The sequence below is a fragment of the Lissotriton helveticus genome, chromosome 12 (assembly GCF_964261635.1).
Source record: "Lissotriton helveticus chromosome 12, aLisHel1.1, whole genome shotgun sequence".
NCBI lineage: Eukaryota > Metazoa > Chordata > Amphibia > Caudata > Salamandridae > Lissotriton > Lissotriton helveticus.
In genome coordinates, this window is record NC_136073.1 from 533,475,849 (window position 1) to 533,493,426 (window position 17,578).

A 17,578-nucleotide genomic window follows, 5' to 3' on the forward strand; every position below is an offset into this window, starting at 1 on the left:
GGGATTAGAAAAGGAAGTAAAACCAGGAGATAAAGGGTTTTTTGCATATCCCACATCCCTTAATCCATATTCGAGCACTAAACCTCTTACTGCCTTAAATGTTTTCTTTTTTAAGCCAGGGTATACAGAATCAGTAGAGATATCAATTCCACCTTCCAGATGCATATTTAGATCTCCGCAAAATATTACAGAGGGTGGCCAATCAGCTATTTCCAGGCTTAAGTAATTCAAGATCTCGGGATCATCTATATTTGGGGCATATACTGAGCATATAGTCCATAGTTTAGTATCTATTTGAAGCTCAGCTGTCACCCACCTTCCATATTGATCCGTCTTAATGCGTTTTAGAGATCCCAACCCATGTCTCATAAGGCTTGCCACCCCTCTTGTGGTGGTACCTTGTCTAGTACATCCTAGTAGCTGCATACCCAGAATATATTTTTACCTGCAATATTTCCATTTCTTATTTGAATGATGAGCTTTGTGCTCAAGTTTGTTACCGTTTCAATGCTTTCTGGAACATCTACACAAGTAATGCAAATGTATGATACCCTACAATGCATTAACCTGAATCTGGGCCCACTCACCAGATGTTCATTTAGGAAAAGCTTGGCAGTACAGAAAAAGTCTACAATTCCCTATAGTACTTGTGATTGGCTCGATGATGATTCTTTTTCTGGTTTAAGGACCATCTGTCCAAGATTGGTGAGGTTATTCTGTTTTCCGATATTGATTTTAGATCAGTACTTAAGCTCTAGAATTTCAGGTCTGAGACTAGTATACTCTGTGAATTAAATAGAACAAATTGATATGTTACAATATAGGTAGCCAGCATTATTCATGAACAGCACATCTCCGTCTTATAACTCAAGACTGGAAATGCTGCTCAGTTTCGGACTAGCTACAGTCATGTTAAAACCTTTGTCCCAGACCTATGTACAGGCTGTTACAAAAGCCTAGGCATAGCAATATAGGTGCACCTACAACAGCCAATATATGATACAACTTAAATATTGGTAGGCCTTCCTTGAGCACAGGAATGTGGAGGGAATTGGGTGGGGTGCTCACTGGATATGGTGATGAATGCAATAGATCAGGGGTTGTAGTGGAAGGTAAAGCCATCCAAGTTGCAAAGTTGGTTAAACAGATCCCAAAATACACTACCAGTCAGACCTCAGTTGCTGATATCACAGAATACAACAATTCACTGTAAGCTACTGAAATCTAACGGGGACCAATGACAGGGACTAAAGGAAGAATTCCCAAAATATTCTTAAATATGGTCAACCACTGGAGTGACAGGAGGTGAACTTTCAAGCAGATGAATCACCAAGCTGCCATCGCCCCAGAATGAGAAATCAGATCAGGCAGTTTCAAATCAGAAAGGTAAGAAGGGCAATGTGAAGTAGCAGAAATACATTAATTTCACAGCAAGCATATCCATAACCATCCTCAAAAGCAGTTTGATTAGATTGGTAGATTAATTGAGGAGAGCATAAATGATATCAGATCTAGGAAGTTGTCTTTAGAAGAACTGTGTCTCTCTACAAAAACAGCTACCTGTGAACAGCTGGCCTGTAAATGTGAGAAATGCCAATTACATGTGTAAAGTGGGGATGACTAAGAACATACTTTATTCTTTTCAATAGCTGTACCACCAGAAGAATAAATCAGATAGAATATAGCTTTTTCCCTTGATATTGAGAGCCCTATACTGAATCTCCGGCAAGTATTCACCTAGGCCACTGCCTATTTGAAGAGAGTTAAAATCTATGCAGGAACACTCTCCTCAACCAAAGGTTAAAAACTAGTGAGAACCAGACCTCCCTAACCAAAAGAGCTCCTTTACCTACACCTACATTTAAGCAAAAAATTGCCCAGGCTTCTACACCATAAACAAAACCTATAGGAGAGAAAGGAAATGACAGAAAAAAGCCCACCTATTTACAACTTTTAAAAATTAGTCTAAAGAAAGGTATCAAAATACCTGCACAACAGGAAGGGGCCAGCTAAGGCTGGCAAAGCACCACAGGAGTTGCCAAAAATGTGAAAAATAAAGATCTTAGAGACAATAAGACCAACTAGCATGAAATATGTGATAAAATCATTCTTGAGTTTAATAAATTTGAAATCTCAGAAACGTTCCAGAAATTACATGGCCTTCTAGGTAATACTAGGCCAACTAATGAGGTCAGATTGTCAGACAAATTCAACAAGTCCACACCAACTAAGTGCTAGTTCACCCTAGAGGTCAGTTTGGACATATCCATCTTTAGAAAAAGCATCCAAGAAGGTGTATTCAAAGATTGATATTGAAGAACAACCAAGAAAGGCTTGAATGTCAGTAATGAAGGAAACATTTTGAGACTTCTCACAATCTTTCAGAAATTGAAGCACACCATTTGAAAACAATGGTGCATAATTGAAATGTAACTATAATCAATGCTGATACATCTCAATTAAGAAAGCCAAAAAATGATCAAAACAAGTGCATAGTTGGACAGGAACATCTGCCAGGCAACTTAAGATCAAAAGAAGTTAAAATAACCAAAAAAAAGTACAAATCAAGGAGTGGTCCATGCAAAAAAGATTTAATCATAGCTGGCTGTGAAAGAACTGAACCTCCCCACATTTTCTGTACATTAACAGGAACCTGAGGGAGTGTTGTTCAAGGCTGAAACTTGAAAATTGTTCAAACCATCCCTGATCCTACAATCCTTGAAACGTCTCCTAAAATGTTCAATAATCCAAAGCTACATGTCTCATCCTTTGATGACTTGTCTAATTTTTAGGTCTCTGAGTAATTTCAATTGCACAGGAGTAATTCCGATAATTCTGCGTTAGCCTTTCATGCATAATTACCAATAATTATGTGATTATGCCTGCTCACATAAATAAGAATAATTTAGGGGAAATCTCTTAGCGAAAAATAAATCCTTTCATACCTTTTGGGCACAAGGTTGCATGCTGCGCTAAGAAACTAGTAGAAAATGCTAAGAAAACGGGGCTAAATGCAGAAATACTCTTCTCAAGTAACTACGCGCAGTCTCACAGTTACGCCCATTCGAGTTATGCTCACTCCTATTAATTTTGGATCACTTCCATTAAACCTACACATAAAGCAGTCATAAAACCAAGAAATTCCATTACTCTTCCTTCCCTTTTCCAATGTATTTTACCCCTAGCTTGTGATGAATTTTTTAAACTGCCTGTATGAACCCACAATAAGTATTTTGCATTGAGTCTCAAAATCTATCTGCCTTGATGTATGTTGATTATAGCGTTAAACCTAAACTGTTCTGATGAAAGGTGTTTAAGTAGACTTGAACCTTAATCAGGAGATATTTGCTTTGCAACCCAGTATTCACTTGATAGTTCTGCGTCGTAGATGACTCTCAGATTCTTTACTTTGGGTGCTGGAATTGGTAGATTATGCAGCTTCGGCAGTCAATGATGTGAAGATTAGGGTTTAGTTATCCAAATAATATGATTTTCATCTTTGAGTCCTTGTTGAAAAGGATGTATTAATTCATATATTACTTGGCATGGATTAGGCAGGCAAGCATGTCTAGTTGCTGTGCATGATCTTTTACATGGGACATAATCTGCATATTTTCTGCACTGACTTGAACTGGCATCTTCTGTGCATATATATGTGCATCAACGTTGCACACATTTAGATAAAAAGGATTAGATTACTATTTAAAGTAGGGAAACATTACAGAAGTAGCTGTAGGATTATCTCCTTTGGAAGTATAGAAGGGTAGGGGAAGGGCTAGGGAGTTGGCTCATTGAGTAGTAGAAGGTTAGAGGTACAGGTTGCCAAACCTTGAGAGGAAAGTCGTTAGGTATGTCTATGGAGGCATGCTAATCCCAAGCCCCATGAACATGGAATTACATATTAATGAGTTATTGCTTGAGGAGACAGGCATTTAGCTGTTTTCTAAAGAAGAGGATGATTGTTCTGATGAACAATGATGTGAGCTAGAAGATCTGGCCATGCATACAACAGCTTTGGAAACATTTAAACCCCTTGCAGAACATCAAACAGTGGTTATTTGCATTCGACAAGATGGCTTATCCCAGTTTTATTAGTTGCATTCTAATTTGTTGGAACAACTTGTTCCACAGTAGGTCAATCTCTGTAATTAATCATATCTTATATAATAAGCAGCACCGTAATAGTTTATATGTTTAACAGTGCAACTTTTAGTTACCTGTGAACACTCATGCTATTTAATCTAAATAAGTATTTGTCCAATACATTTCTTTTGCAGTTTATAGGTAAATCCCTTCACAGCCTGAAATTGATTCACATTATACATTTTCCATATTGTTAAAAACCATGAATTTCCTTTGTACATCAAGTACAGCATTCCCTTACCTTGCTGGAACAGTGATCCCGTGTTTCTCTTCATGGAGGCAGTTCAGGCCACCAATTGCACCATCTGATCTGTTAAAAATAAAACACAACACATTAGAAACACTAACATCCTACTAGGTTTAATAAAAATTGTATAGATCAAAGCAAAGGATAAAAAGAAAATTGTCATTTCAACTGACCAGGGCTCATAAAAATGCTTAGTTAGAACTTTGAGCTAACAAACTTGTAAAATCGCCTGAGTATATAAAAAAATGTCTCTCTGTACGTCAGTTTAGTAAAACCAAATGGTAGTAAGGTGAAGTAGAAATGTATCTAGTGTGCAGGCATCAGGATCTTCCCCTCACGGAAGCAAATAATGGCCCAAATGGGGAGATATCATTCATATCCGTAAATACCTGTTCTATTCTTTACACAAAATCCTACTTTCCTGTGCTAGGCTTAAAAACTAAGTTACACTTACTGAAAATGTGTAATGTACACCATTAAGTATTATGGCTCCTGGGCTTTCTAAGGCTCAGAAAGGTTTTTGAATAATACAATACAATGTATGGCATCAGACAAATAGAAAACTACACATATATTTGATTATCACTGAATACATTCTTAAATATGTGAAGGATGACTAGCATTTCTCATAAATATATATATTAAAAACAGAGTGGTCGCAACCACTGTGTGATTATAGTTATGGTTCCCAGGCAGAGGAGTCCCTCTGATTTTTGCTCGCTAATCTTAACAAAACGTTCTAGACCTTAACTATTTTCTACATTTGCAGGGGATGAATAGTTATGTGTGATTGGACAAGGGGACGCATAGATGAAAGGGAGGTCTCCCAGAACAAGTTTTTCCACTGATGCTTTTTTCATATAATTTGATATCGGATGTAGCACAAAAACGGTTGAAAGGATGCCTATGAAATTAGCAGATTAATACATTATGGCATGCAGACAGTCCTTTTGAGTACTACAGGTAAGAAGGGTATTTTTAAAGTTATAAGGCATTTTAACTTAGTGACATCTGTTGTCATAGTATTTCACAAAAGTGCTGTGGTACATAGTGATGACAAGCCATAATGTGATTGGCTATTTACTGTAAAATAAGATTCACCCTTGGAAGATACAGTACCATGATTACCAACACCATTCAATCAAACACCCGGCCAGAACTTTTCGCTCATATACTATGTGTATCCAAACTTCAGTACGATAAGATTTTTTAGATTCTTCCAAGATTTTATTAAAAGTAAATAATTTGAAAATGCATATCAATTGTTACAATAAAAAGAAACCTAAATACCTTTGCAATGTAAAAATGATTTCCACTTTTTAAAAATATCTCAGTTAAAAACCCCCTCTCAATCTTTCAAATTACGGTGCAACATAAGCACAAAACGTGAATCATGCAAACAAATGTAATAACAGGGAGAAACACAACAAGACAACACTAATGGTCTCTTTCACATTACTGCTCTGTTCTCAATATCAAAAGAGAATCGATCACTTGACCTGATTAACCAGGGTTTGCAACGTTTGTGTAGGTTAGTGATAAAAAACCCTCATTCACGTATATAAGTCGTACAGCGGTATATCTTGGTTCTCCGTCCTGTTTTAAAAACGAGACAGCATCATCATTGGGTTTCTTTTTCAGTCGTGTGCTTCCTCCATCTGGAGGTGAACCCCTGGTTATTGCAGTAGTGATCAACGAAAAAATAGAGGTGGAAGTGCTTTAGTGAAGTGAGTTATAACGGTGGTGCTAATAACTCGCATACCTAGATTGTATTTTAATTGGTCTAGGTTCGAGATTGTTTAAAAGCAGTGTCCTACGTAGGAAGACCTATCATTATTCTACCGCCCTAAAGTGTCCATAAAAAGGTTGCCATGTTTCAGCCCTATGGTTTGCCCAGATGGGTCAACGGGGCTTTCTTCAGGACCTAAGAAGAGAGGGGAGGTTGTGTTTTATCTCAGTCTCAGTGAATCGGATGTACTTCACCCGATTTAGAAGTGGTGAATTAGTACCTGTTCTAATAGAAAGAAAAAAGAAACAAATAGGAATGTCTGAATGCTATCTCATAATGTATATTCAATATAATGTCTATTAACCAAGATGAATTTTATTGAAGGAACTCAATTGTGCTCAATGAAGAAATTAAGTAACTAAAAACTGGCAATTCTTTAACCCCGAATGGTGCTCAAATAGGGGGTCAGGGGTAGCTCCTTATGTTGTGCATTGATGAATCCGACATTGTAAGTGGTGAGCACTTTGTTAGTGGTTGACTTTAGGATACAGCAAAACACAGATAAAACAGTATGTCTTAGTACCTGAGTCTGCCGGTACTAATTTGGTGGGGGAGGGGCCTATTTAGTAACGCTTCAGCTCGCTGCTGGCGCGCAATGAAAATGGGCTGGTGTAGTGTAATGAGGCAACTCGAGGTTTGTTACAAGATGCAGTTGACTATGTGTTGTCGAAATTCAAATCCAGCCTTTGGGAATTTCGCATAAAGTGCTTGTATTGCTGTGTCGATATCTGGTCAATATAGGTGCAGCTAAAGCTATTGTCGAGGATCTCGTCATTTGGCACCTGAGTGTGTCTAAAGTTGTGTGTTAGATGTACGTGACAATACTCTTAGCGTGTGCTGCCCATTGAAGGGCTGTGACACTGCTGGTACATGGTGTCATTGTATTAAAAAAAGTTCTCCATTAGAGATAACCTGCAGCACTCAGGACAAAATGTTTCGGTGTTTTAAATTCTCATTGTCCACTGAAGAGTAGAGTTTCTAGGGTCTCCACTTTTTGGTGTTGGGGTAAGCTCGTATAAACACTTTCCAGAATTTTGCAGAAAATTGAAGTGAAAAGCCTTCTTCAACAACCAAGAGGAATATGTCACAGATGGAGACACAACCCTGCGCCGAAAATCCACTTTTTGCCCAATGAACCACCAGATACCTATTGAAATACAAACCTTTGAGCAGGCAGTTATGAAAGAAGTAGAGAATCTAAAAGACCACACAAAGAAACCCTTCATGAACATCTTAAGGTCAGAAGAACAGGCACCAAATGAACTTCGGCAAAATGGAGAACTGGTGATCAAGCCGGCAGATAAGGGTGTGTATAATCCTACTTAACAAAGAAGGGTATAACCAACAGTGCCTAGAACTACTCTCGGACGTGAAATTCTACAAACGAATCACCACTAACCCCACAAAACGACTCCAGAGAACAACTGAACTAATGGTCGATGAGGCTGAACTGAATGATTGGATGTCAACAAATTAGGCAAAATTCCTAAAAATAAAAACACCAGAAGTACCCTACTTCTACTCCCTCCCAAAGATCCACAAAGAACGAAGACCCCCACCAGGACGTCCTATTGTCTCAGGTATTGGTTCAGTTCTAGAACCACTCTCACAATTCACCAACCAATACCTGAGACCCCTGGTACAGAAAACACCAACATATCTGAAAGATACCAGAGACCTGTTGAATCTCCAGAAAGAATAGACCTATTCAGAAGAGAGGATGCTACTTGTTGGACATGATGTGGAAAGTCTTTGTACGAGCTTACCCCAACAAAAAACATTGGAGACCCTAGAAACTCTACTCTTCAGTGGACAATGGGAATTTAAAACACCAAGACATTTTGTCCTCGAGTGCTGCAGGTTAGCTCCAACGGAGAACTTTTTTAATACAATGACACCATGTACCAACAGTGTCACAGCACTTCAATGGGCAGCACTTTCGCCCCAAGTGTGGCAGGACTGTATGTGACTAATTTCGAAGACACATACATACAAAACATCACCAACCCCTTCCTACCAAGGATACACTTTTGGAGGCGCTATATAGACAACATCATCCTGATCTGGACCGGTGATAGAGAAAGTCTAACCGACTTCCATAGATGGATCAACACCAGGGATGAATGTCTGAAGTTAACCTACACAGCAGATAACAAAAAATTGGACTTTCTATACTTAACTAACTACATTGAAAATGACATGATCAAAACTAAAACATTCTTCAAACCAACGTCTAAAAACAGTTTACTCTCTTACAAAAATTTTCATCCTTGACCACTCAGAGACCAACTCCCATGCAGCTAATTTTTACGTCCCAGACTAAACTGCAGCGACATTGGGGAATACAAAAATCAAGCAAAAGATCTGTGTGAGAAACTGAAGAAACAAGACTATCCAGAAAAGACGATTAACAGATGCCAGAAAATGGCTAGAAACCAAACCAAGAGAGAACCTTCTGGAGATTACACCAAGGGAACTACCGAAGGACGTAGTAACTTACGTTAGCACTTATAAAATAGCCTCAAAGGATGTCAAAAATATCGCGAACAAGAACTGGCAAATCTTAACATCAGTATCACTGAACTGGCCTAAACCCAGATTTGCGAATAAAAGAACCAGGAACCTAATAGATATCCTGGTCCACACAAGACCACCACAACCTGCGAAAATTGAACCTGTCCCAAGGCTATGGGACACTGCCCCTTTTGAGGGGCACTACCCATGCAGTTCATGTTCGGTATGTAAAATGACCACAGTAACAAAACCATTCAACTCCTACCAAATCTAAATTGGACCATCAAACATCATACCAACTGCAATTCTACACACGTAGAGTCCTACGATACATAGGGATGACATGCCAAAAAAGAAAACAAAGAATATGCAAGCACAGAAGTAATGTTGAGTACAACAAAGATGAGTAATCATTTCATTGAATTACAGCACTCTGGTAATGACCTAAAATGGATAATTTTGGAAACCTTGGAGAAGAAGAATTATAATGCAGAGCAGATACTTTTTGAGAAAGAGCAGATATGGGTCCATCGCCTTAAGACAAACACGCAAGGCCTAATGATAATCTTCCGTGGCTAAGCTTGGGGCGTTAAAGTCAATATGACAAACTTCCTAAACTAAAACACTGTGATATGAATAAAGAACTATGTGCGACGAGCAGTTGCCAACAACTGTGACAAGAATGTCACCAAAGAAAAGCCTCCACCCTAAAATGAACGACCAAAGTACCAACTTACCATTGACACCAACGCCAATGCCGCTCTCTCTATATATACTTTCTGTATATACATAGGCTTCACAACTGAATTGGCCAAATTACATTACTCTATTTACGTATTTTATTTTTTTAAATGATACAGAAACACCTTTTAAATTGAAATGGTGATCCACAAAATCTCAAAAGAAAGACAAGAAGTCTTTCTGCAATGCCCATTCCTTGACACATAATACACTGCAATTCCCAAGCCGACCATATCGAGGTCACCGAGGGAAGAGCCAGCACAAGTCGTGCTGCGCCCAGCAGCAGGTACTGTGCAAGGAAATGAGGAGAAAAGCACCAACAAGGCACGTATCGTATTAATTCTTGTTACTCTGTTTTGAAATCCCAACTTCTCTTCAGCAGGTTAATATGCTCGAGGGCTGCCTGAAGAAGTCCGTAATCTAGGACTTAAAGGTATGCTTCCCTAATACCGCACTCACCATGTAACCCCACACTTAATTATACGCGCTAGATGCATTTTTTAACAATGTCACAACAATGTTACGTATGTCCAGTGAACAACTGCGGAAAACGAAATAAGCGAAACGCTGAGAACTAACTGCACGCACACCCAAATATAATTAAACGCACTAAGAGTATTGTTACGTACATCTTTCGCACAACTTTAGACACACTCAGATGCCAAATGCCGAGATCCTCGACAATAGCTTTGGCTGCACCTATATTGACCAGACATCGACACAGCAATAACAAGAGCTTTATGCGAATTGTCCAAAGGCTGGATTTGAATTTCGACAACACACAGTCAACTGCATCTTGTAACAAACCTCGAGTTGCCTTATTACACTTCACCAGCCCATTTTCATTGCGCTCCAGCAGCGAGCTGAAGAGTTACTAAATACGCCCCTCCCCCACCGAATTCGTACCGACAGACTCAGGTACTAAGACATACTGTTTTATCTGTGTTTTGCTGTAACCTAAAGTCAACCACTAACACAGTGATCCCCCCTTACAATGTCGGATTCATCAATGTGCAAAACAGGGAGCTACCCGGACCCCCTATTTGCACTCGATTCAGGGTTAAAGAATTGCCATTTTTTAGTTACTTAATTTCTAATTTCTTCATTGAGCACAATTGAGTTCCTTCAATACAATTCATCTTAGTTAATAGACATTATGTTTAATATACATTATGAGAAAGCACTATCCAAAGAATGCGAAGTATGACATTCCTATTTGTTTCTTTTTCCTTTCTATTCGAACAAGTACTAATTGACCACTTCTAAATCGGGTGAAGTACACCTGATTCACTGAGACTGTGATAAAACACAGCCTCCCCTCTCTTTCTTAGGTCCTGGAGAAAGCCCCCTTGACCCATCTGGGCAAACCATAGAGCTGAAACATGTTGACCATTTTATGGACACTTTAGTGCGGTAGACTAATATTAGGTGTTCCTATGCACGACACTGCTTTTAAACAATCTTGAACCTAAACCGATTAAAATACAATCTAGGTATACGAATTTTTAGCACCACCTTTATAATTCACTTCACTAGAGCACTTCCACCTCTCTTTTTTCGTTGATCACTACTGCAATAACCAGGGGTTCACCTCCGGATGGAGGAAGCACAGAAAGAAACCCAATGATGATGCTGTCACGTTTTTAAAACAGGACGGAGAACCAAGATATACCGCCTTACGACTTGTGTACATGAATGAGGGTTTTTTAACCCTAACCTACACAAACGTTGCAAACCCTGGTTACTCAGGTCAAGTGATCCATTCTCTTTTGATATTGAGTAGTAATGCAAGAAAGCTGAATGGATTACGATCCCTTCTTTCTCCCTCTTCTTGATTTAATATATTACTGCTCTGTGTCAGCATTACAAATGATACTTGAACTAGAGATAATCAGTAATTGTACCAGATCAAGTCGTTTTTATTTTTTTTTAAAACCTATAATCCTGCCAATTTCATAGACATGTGTTCCGCCATTTTCGTTCTACATCCGATACAAAAATATATGGAAAATATGCAATAGACCATTATTGTTGTCTTGTTGTTTTTTTCCAGTTATTGTATTTGTTTGTATGATTTATGTATTGTATTTACTTATGTTGCTTCATAATATAGATAAATATAAATACATTTCACTACCTATTATCATTTTAATAATGTGTTAATAGGGAGGGAACAAAAATAAAACCTACTGCTTACCTATATCTAAAGTGTTAACCCAGAATGCAGAGAAGTGTTCGGAAAATGACATGGCTGCAGTATACCTCAAAGCTACCATGGTATACCGCATCAGAATGCGTAACTAAATGTTTTTACACTTATGCCTTTTGCACCGCTTACACTATTTACACCTATTAACAAAAACTCCTATTTACACCTTATAATGTATAATGCTGCTACATTGCACCTACAACCGTTCACCAACTTTCACGCTGCATCTGTTTCAAGTACCACACTCCACCCTACACCACTCCAAGCCACTTCTCTCTATGCTACTCCACTATACGTTATTACACTCTATGCCACTCCACTCTATACTAATTCACTCCACGCTATTACAGTCTATGCCACTGCACTCTATGACACTCCAGTCTATGCCGCTCCACTGTACAGCTCTCCACTCTATGCCACTCAACTGTACGCTATTCCATTGTACGCAACTCCTCTGCAACTCTACACTCTATGCTATTCCACTCTATGCCACCCCACTGAACCCTATTCCACTGTTCGCCACTTCACTCTGCGCCATTTCACTTTACATCACTCCACTCTACAATGCTCCACTCTACGTTATTACACTGTACACTACTCCAATTTACACCGCACCAATGTACACCACTACACCCTATGCTATTCCATTCTACAACACTCCACTGTACGTTCATCTGCTATATGCCACTCTACTCTACGTCATTCTTCATCACTCCACTGTACGCCACTACACTCAATGTTAATCCACTCTACACAACTTTGCTATATCCTGCTCCATGGTATGCCACTCAATTCTACTGCACTCAATTTTTTTCCTCTCAACTCCACTTCATTGTACGTTATTACATTGTATGCCACTACAGTCTACCCCACTACACTTTATACTGCTCCACTCTACAACACTCCCCTGTACAATAGTCCACTCTACACCACTCAATTACACCCCACTCCACTGTATGCTATTCCACTCTTTGCCATTCCACTCTACTCCACTCCAGTCTACACTATTCCACTGTAAGCCACTACACTGTACCCCACTCCACAGTACACCTCACCACTCTGGTCACACCACTCCACCCTACGCTGTTACACTGTATGCCGTTATACTCTATGGCACTTCACTCCACTGTGCAGAATGCCACTCCACTCAGGCTATTCCACTGCACGTGATGCTACGCTACTCCACTCCACTGTATGCCACTGCAGCCTATGTCACTCAACTATACACTACTCCACTCTACACTATTCCACTGTATGCAACTCCACTCTGTGTCACTCCAGTCTACAGTATTCCACTCTATGGCATTCTATGTCCCTATACTATACACCACTCTATTCTATCCCACTGTATGCCACTACACCCTACCTCACTCCATGCTACTCCACTGTATACTATTACTTTCTACCCCACCCCAATCTCTACCACTCCACTCTTTGCCACTACATTGTATGCTGTTCCACCGTACGCCACTCCCCTCTACAACACTTCACTGTACTCTATCCATTCTGTGACAATCCACTCTATGCCACTCCACTATATTCTATTCTACTGTACGTCGCTCAACTCTACGCTATTTGACTCTATGCCACTCCACTTTACCCCACTCCACTGTACACTATTCCACTGTACACTACTCCACTGTACGTCCCTTCGGTCTACACCATTTCACAATACGTCATTCCAATCTATGCTACTCCACTCTACGCTATTTCAGTGTACGCTATGCCACTGTATGCGATTTCACTGTATGCCCCTCTACTGTACGCCACTGCCCTATACGCTACTCCACTGTAGGCTATTCATACACTTGCATGCTTGGTCATAGTTTATTTTGTTAGGTGGGACAGAAGGGAGGAGGGTTATTTTTGTGTTAGTGAAGACCGGAATTCCTACTTATGGTATGTAAACATGTGCATGTTGACCTGTTCTAATTTCCTACCCATTTATAGGTTAATTTTTTCCCAGTTCCTTCTTATTCTCAAGGGGACACTCTAGACATCTGATTTAGGGATAAATGAGCAATTAGAACTGTTGGACACATTAATCTATATGTTTAAACTGAATAGAAATATTCAAACAGATAATATCAGGGGACCACGCTCGAGCAGTGAAATGTAACCCATAGGTAAGGTTGACTATTGGTCCTTTCTAACCAATTATTGCCAACAGCTAAGGAGGAAACGCTCTGTTGGTTGGGACCACAGGCCATAATATAGTATTCAGAATAGTTGGTAACCAGGTGAAGATCAGCCATAAACTGTGCAAAAGATTTACCTAGAAGGTGTAACGCCTTTGGTATACGGGTCATCAAAACTGCCTCGTTGACATATAACAATGCAAACAAAGGGGCACTAGCTATCACTGGGCCATCTGGGTGTGTACTGCCAAGGCCAAGATTTAACTTATTGATATATAATATAAAGGTAAGTGGGACGAGAATACATCCCTTCCACACACCCCGGGAGATAGAAATGAAGTCTGAAAGTTTCCCAGAGGTGCCAAATCTAATTTTTGCAAACATGTTTTCATGGGAGGCAGATAAAAAGCTTGCCAGTGTCTCATCCAATCCTGGCTCAAGTAGGGTTCCCCATACTTTAGATGTTTATCACAGTCAAACTCTGCTGACAGGTCCATAAACACCAGACACAGGGGCCAGCGTTTGGCAATGCTGTATTTGCCTATGACAAATTAGGGTTAAGCACTGCTCCACAGTGTACTGCCACTCCTTAAATCTATATTGGTTAGGATTAAGGATTCTGTTTTCTTTGGTACATTTATTTTAGACAGTGGTTCCTAGACAAGGGATAATGCGAGTAAACAATAAATACAGACCTAATCAGTACTATGTTTTACAGCTGTCTAGCCGGGCAGGTTTTTTTTAATATGCAATTGCTTAATATATACAAAATAAAGAAAGAAACAATTAAAGTGGGACACAAGCCTGTGTCCAACTTAGTGGGAAGGACGTACAACAAGATAACAAAAAAGGCTCAGGCAGAGTAAATTGTTTGTATGGGGCACATTGTGATGCGACAAACAAATTATAGTGGAGACACCATTACACAAAAGTAGTATTAAATAAAGAAGTGTATATGGCCAACAACAAGTCAATGGCGTTTCGATCCTTACAAAAGATATAGGATCATCATCAAGACATTATCAATGGTATGCCTGTGTACATTTTGCCTGTAATAACTAGGTTCAGGTCAGAGTGAAGACCAATTAGAAGTCCGGGCAGAGTAAGAAAGATGCAGAGAGCCGCAGGTGCGGTCTGTACAAGTAGAGGCTGGGTTAGAGTTGACCTAATTAGAAGGGCTGTAACAGCTTAATTAAGCTACCGGATGGTGTACGATGTATTTCGGAGGCTGAGAGGTTATTGCCGCATAGAGGTTTAAGAATCAGGGTCCAGGAAGGCCTTCCCCTTTAAATTGATTACATGTGTGTTAGGTACACTCCAGATTGGATTCTGGGGTACCCCTGTGAGTCCCTAGTATATAGTATACTATGTACCCAGGGCATAGGTACCCCAGAGGACTACCAGGGGCTGAAGCATGTATTATGCCACCCCTGGGAAGCCTTCCAAAATTACACCACAGGTCTGCTACTGCAGCCTGGGTAAGGTGGTGCATGCACCCCTTACAGAGATATAGGTTCACTATATCTCCCTATATCACTGCACATGTAAACCTATCAGTCACCCCTATGGCAGGCCTTAACGATCCTGAAGGCAGGGTGCTGGGTTTCATGTGAGAGGGTACCCATACATGAGCAGAGCCCCTCTGCAGCTTTCAGAATCTTTATTCCGGAGTTGTTTGTGATGCAGCCAAAACAAATACTCCTAAGTGCAATATAACCTTGCGGTAAATGCTAACTTTGGAATGGCTGCATGGAAACATGTTGTGTTTGGTGTCAAACACTTTGGAATCATACCCCCACACCAGTAACTGGTGTGGGAGTATGATCCCACCCTTCTAGAGGGAGAGACATGACAGCACCGGTATACCCGGTACCAGCTAACAGAGCCGTGGCATCACAAAATGGATGCTGCCAGCCACAGACACGAGTCTGGCCTCCTGCTGCTGGCTGAAACTCAGGCACGGGAGGCCTGGGCAATAAGTTTCCTGTCACAGGGAGGTGTTACCACCTCCCAGACAGGCTTTAGTGTATTGGGGCTGAGTGGGTACACTCCAAGAGTGCTTTGAAGTCTGCTCTGGGGGCACATGTGGTGTCCCTGTGCATAGCCCAGTTCAAACCAGTTGCAAGGGCTACCAGCCCCTGCTCTGGTGTGAAACTGGACAAAGGAAATGGGTGTAGCCACCCCACTTTCCTAACCCTCCCATAGGTGGGTCCCTAGAGTTTCTCCAACCTCTTCCTTGGGTATAAGATGGTAACCTCTGGCTACCGGACTTTAGATTTACATGGACGAAACTCTGATACAGAATCCTGGAACTTTGATGATCTACAAAGCGCTAGATGACTGAAGAATCTCCCTTGGAGAAAAGGAGTTACTCCCCTGCAAGGCAGGTACCTAAGACGCATCTGACCGGTTTGCATCTCCAAAGCTCCCGCCGGACTCCGAAGAATTTTGCAACACAGGAGGTGGGTTTCCGTGGTCTCTGCGGTCGATCTGTGCACTCAGCAATTCTGAGGCCCGTATCCCTCGTGGAAGACCATGCAACCTAAACCCCTGGACACCACAACCATTTGCAGAAGCATCAGCTTTGAGGTAACCTCTGAAGCTGAGCCTTGGGTTACTTGTAGTCCTGACCTCGAGCAGCATTCGCACCGAACTCCACAAGTGTTCCATGAGCTGGCCCTTTGTGTTTTCTCTTGAGGTCCCTTTGCGATCCCTAGTCCATTAACGGGTAGGTGCCTGTGAAGGCAACTTTAACTCTGATTGGGCTTACCTGGTTGCTCCAGATGTGCCCAAACCTCCACCACTTGACAGTCCCCCTGACTTTGTTGGTCCGCACCAAAGCATCTTTTCTAACCCTGCGTGGGTTGCTGTTGCCAAGGTTTGTTGTATTCAATCCGAGCACCGACGCTGCAGCACTCGACATCCTTTGTGGGACAGCTCGAATCCAGCTTCTGGTCATCATCGACGCCTTCTGGTCCTCGCGGCCGCAGAGTCAAGCTTCACCTCTTCATCCCTGAAACACCTGACATCGGTGGGCATTCGTCTATCGTGCCCCTGGTCACTGGCAAGTGACATATACTCTGTCCCCTCTGCTTTCAGGTTCTTCACATCTTCGATCCAGGCTTGGATCACATTAGACACTTTTCTTCTCCACAGCAGCAGCACTTTGCAGCAGATCGCCATTGAAATCAACGACAATTGCCGACACCATTTGACACCTATTCACCCAGGTTCCCTGCGTGAGGTAACTAGAGTACTATGGTCCTCCCATGGGTGTTGGCCCTAGAACCCCCTAAGTCTAAAGGGGATTTCTCAAAGTCCTCTCCTAAGTGTCCTTTAACTATAAATTCCAACCGCAACTTTCCCCATAGTAGCTAACAGAGCTTGCGGCTGTGTTCTCACACTGCACACGTCACCCTTGGGTCCGCTGTGTCACTACCTTGTGTGGTTACTTGGGACCCCAGCAATTCTACAGGCTCTAGGCCCTGTGTCTAGTCAAGTCGTGGTTCTTATACCACTTTCTTGATATATGGTTTGGTCCCCCCCCGGAGCCCATTGTATATTGTGCTATTTACTTTCGTTTTAGAACTGTATTATTGTGTATCTTGGACTCTAATTTCGTGAAGAGATTAGTAGTGAGTGTTTAGAAATAAATATATATTTATTATATATAGCTTGTGTGGTTCTGCTTTCATTTAGTAATTCAAGAGGTTATAATCTGGTAAACCAAGCTGCTTTACACTTCTTCAAGACTTAGCCTGAAGGCTGCTCTCCATAGCTACCATTAGGATAGCTTT

At 40.9% G+C, this 17,578-nt stretch overlaps 1 long non-coding RNA gene across 1 annotated transcript in view; it reads right to left on the reverse strand.

The window, feature by feature from the left end:
* Positions 1 to 17,578, reverse strand: part of LOC144798892 (uncharacterized) — an 877,268-nt gene that overhangs the window by 100,877 nt on the left and 758,813 nt on the right. Inside the window, exon 4 of the long non-coding RNA XR_013603690.1 lies at positions 4,385 to 4,453. This is a non-coding gene — a long non-coding RNA (uncharacterized LOC144798892). The remainder of the gene's footprint in view (positions 1 to 4,384; positions 4,454 to 17,578) is intronic.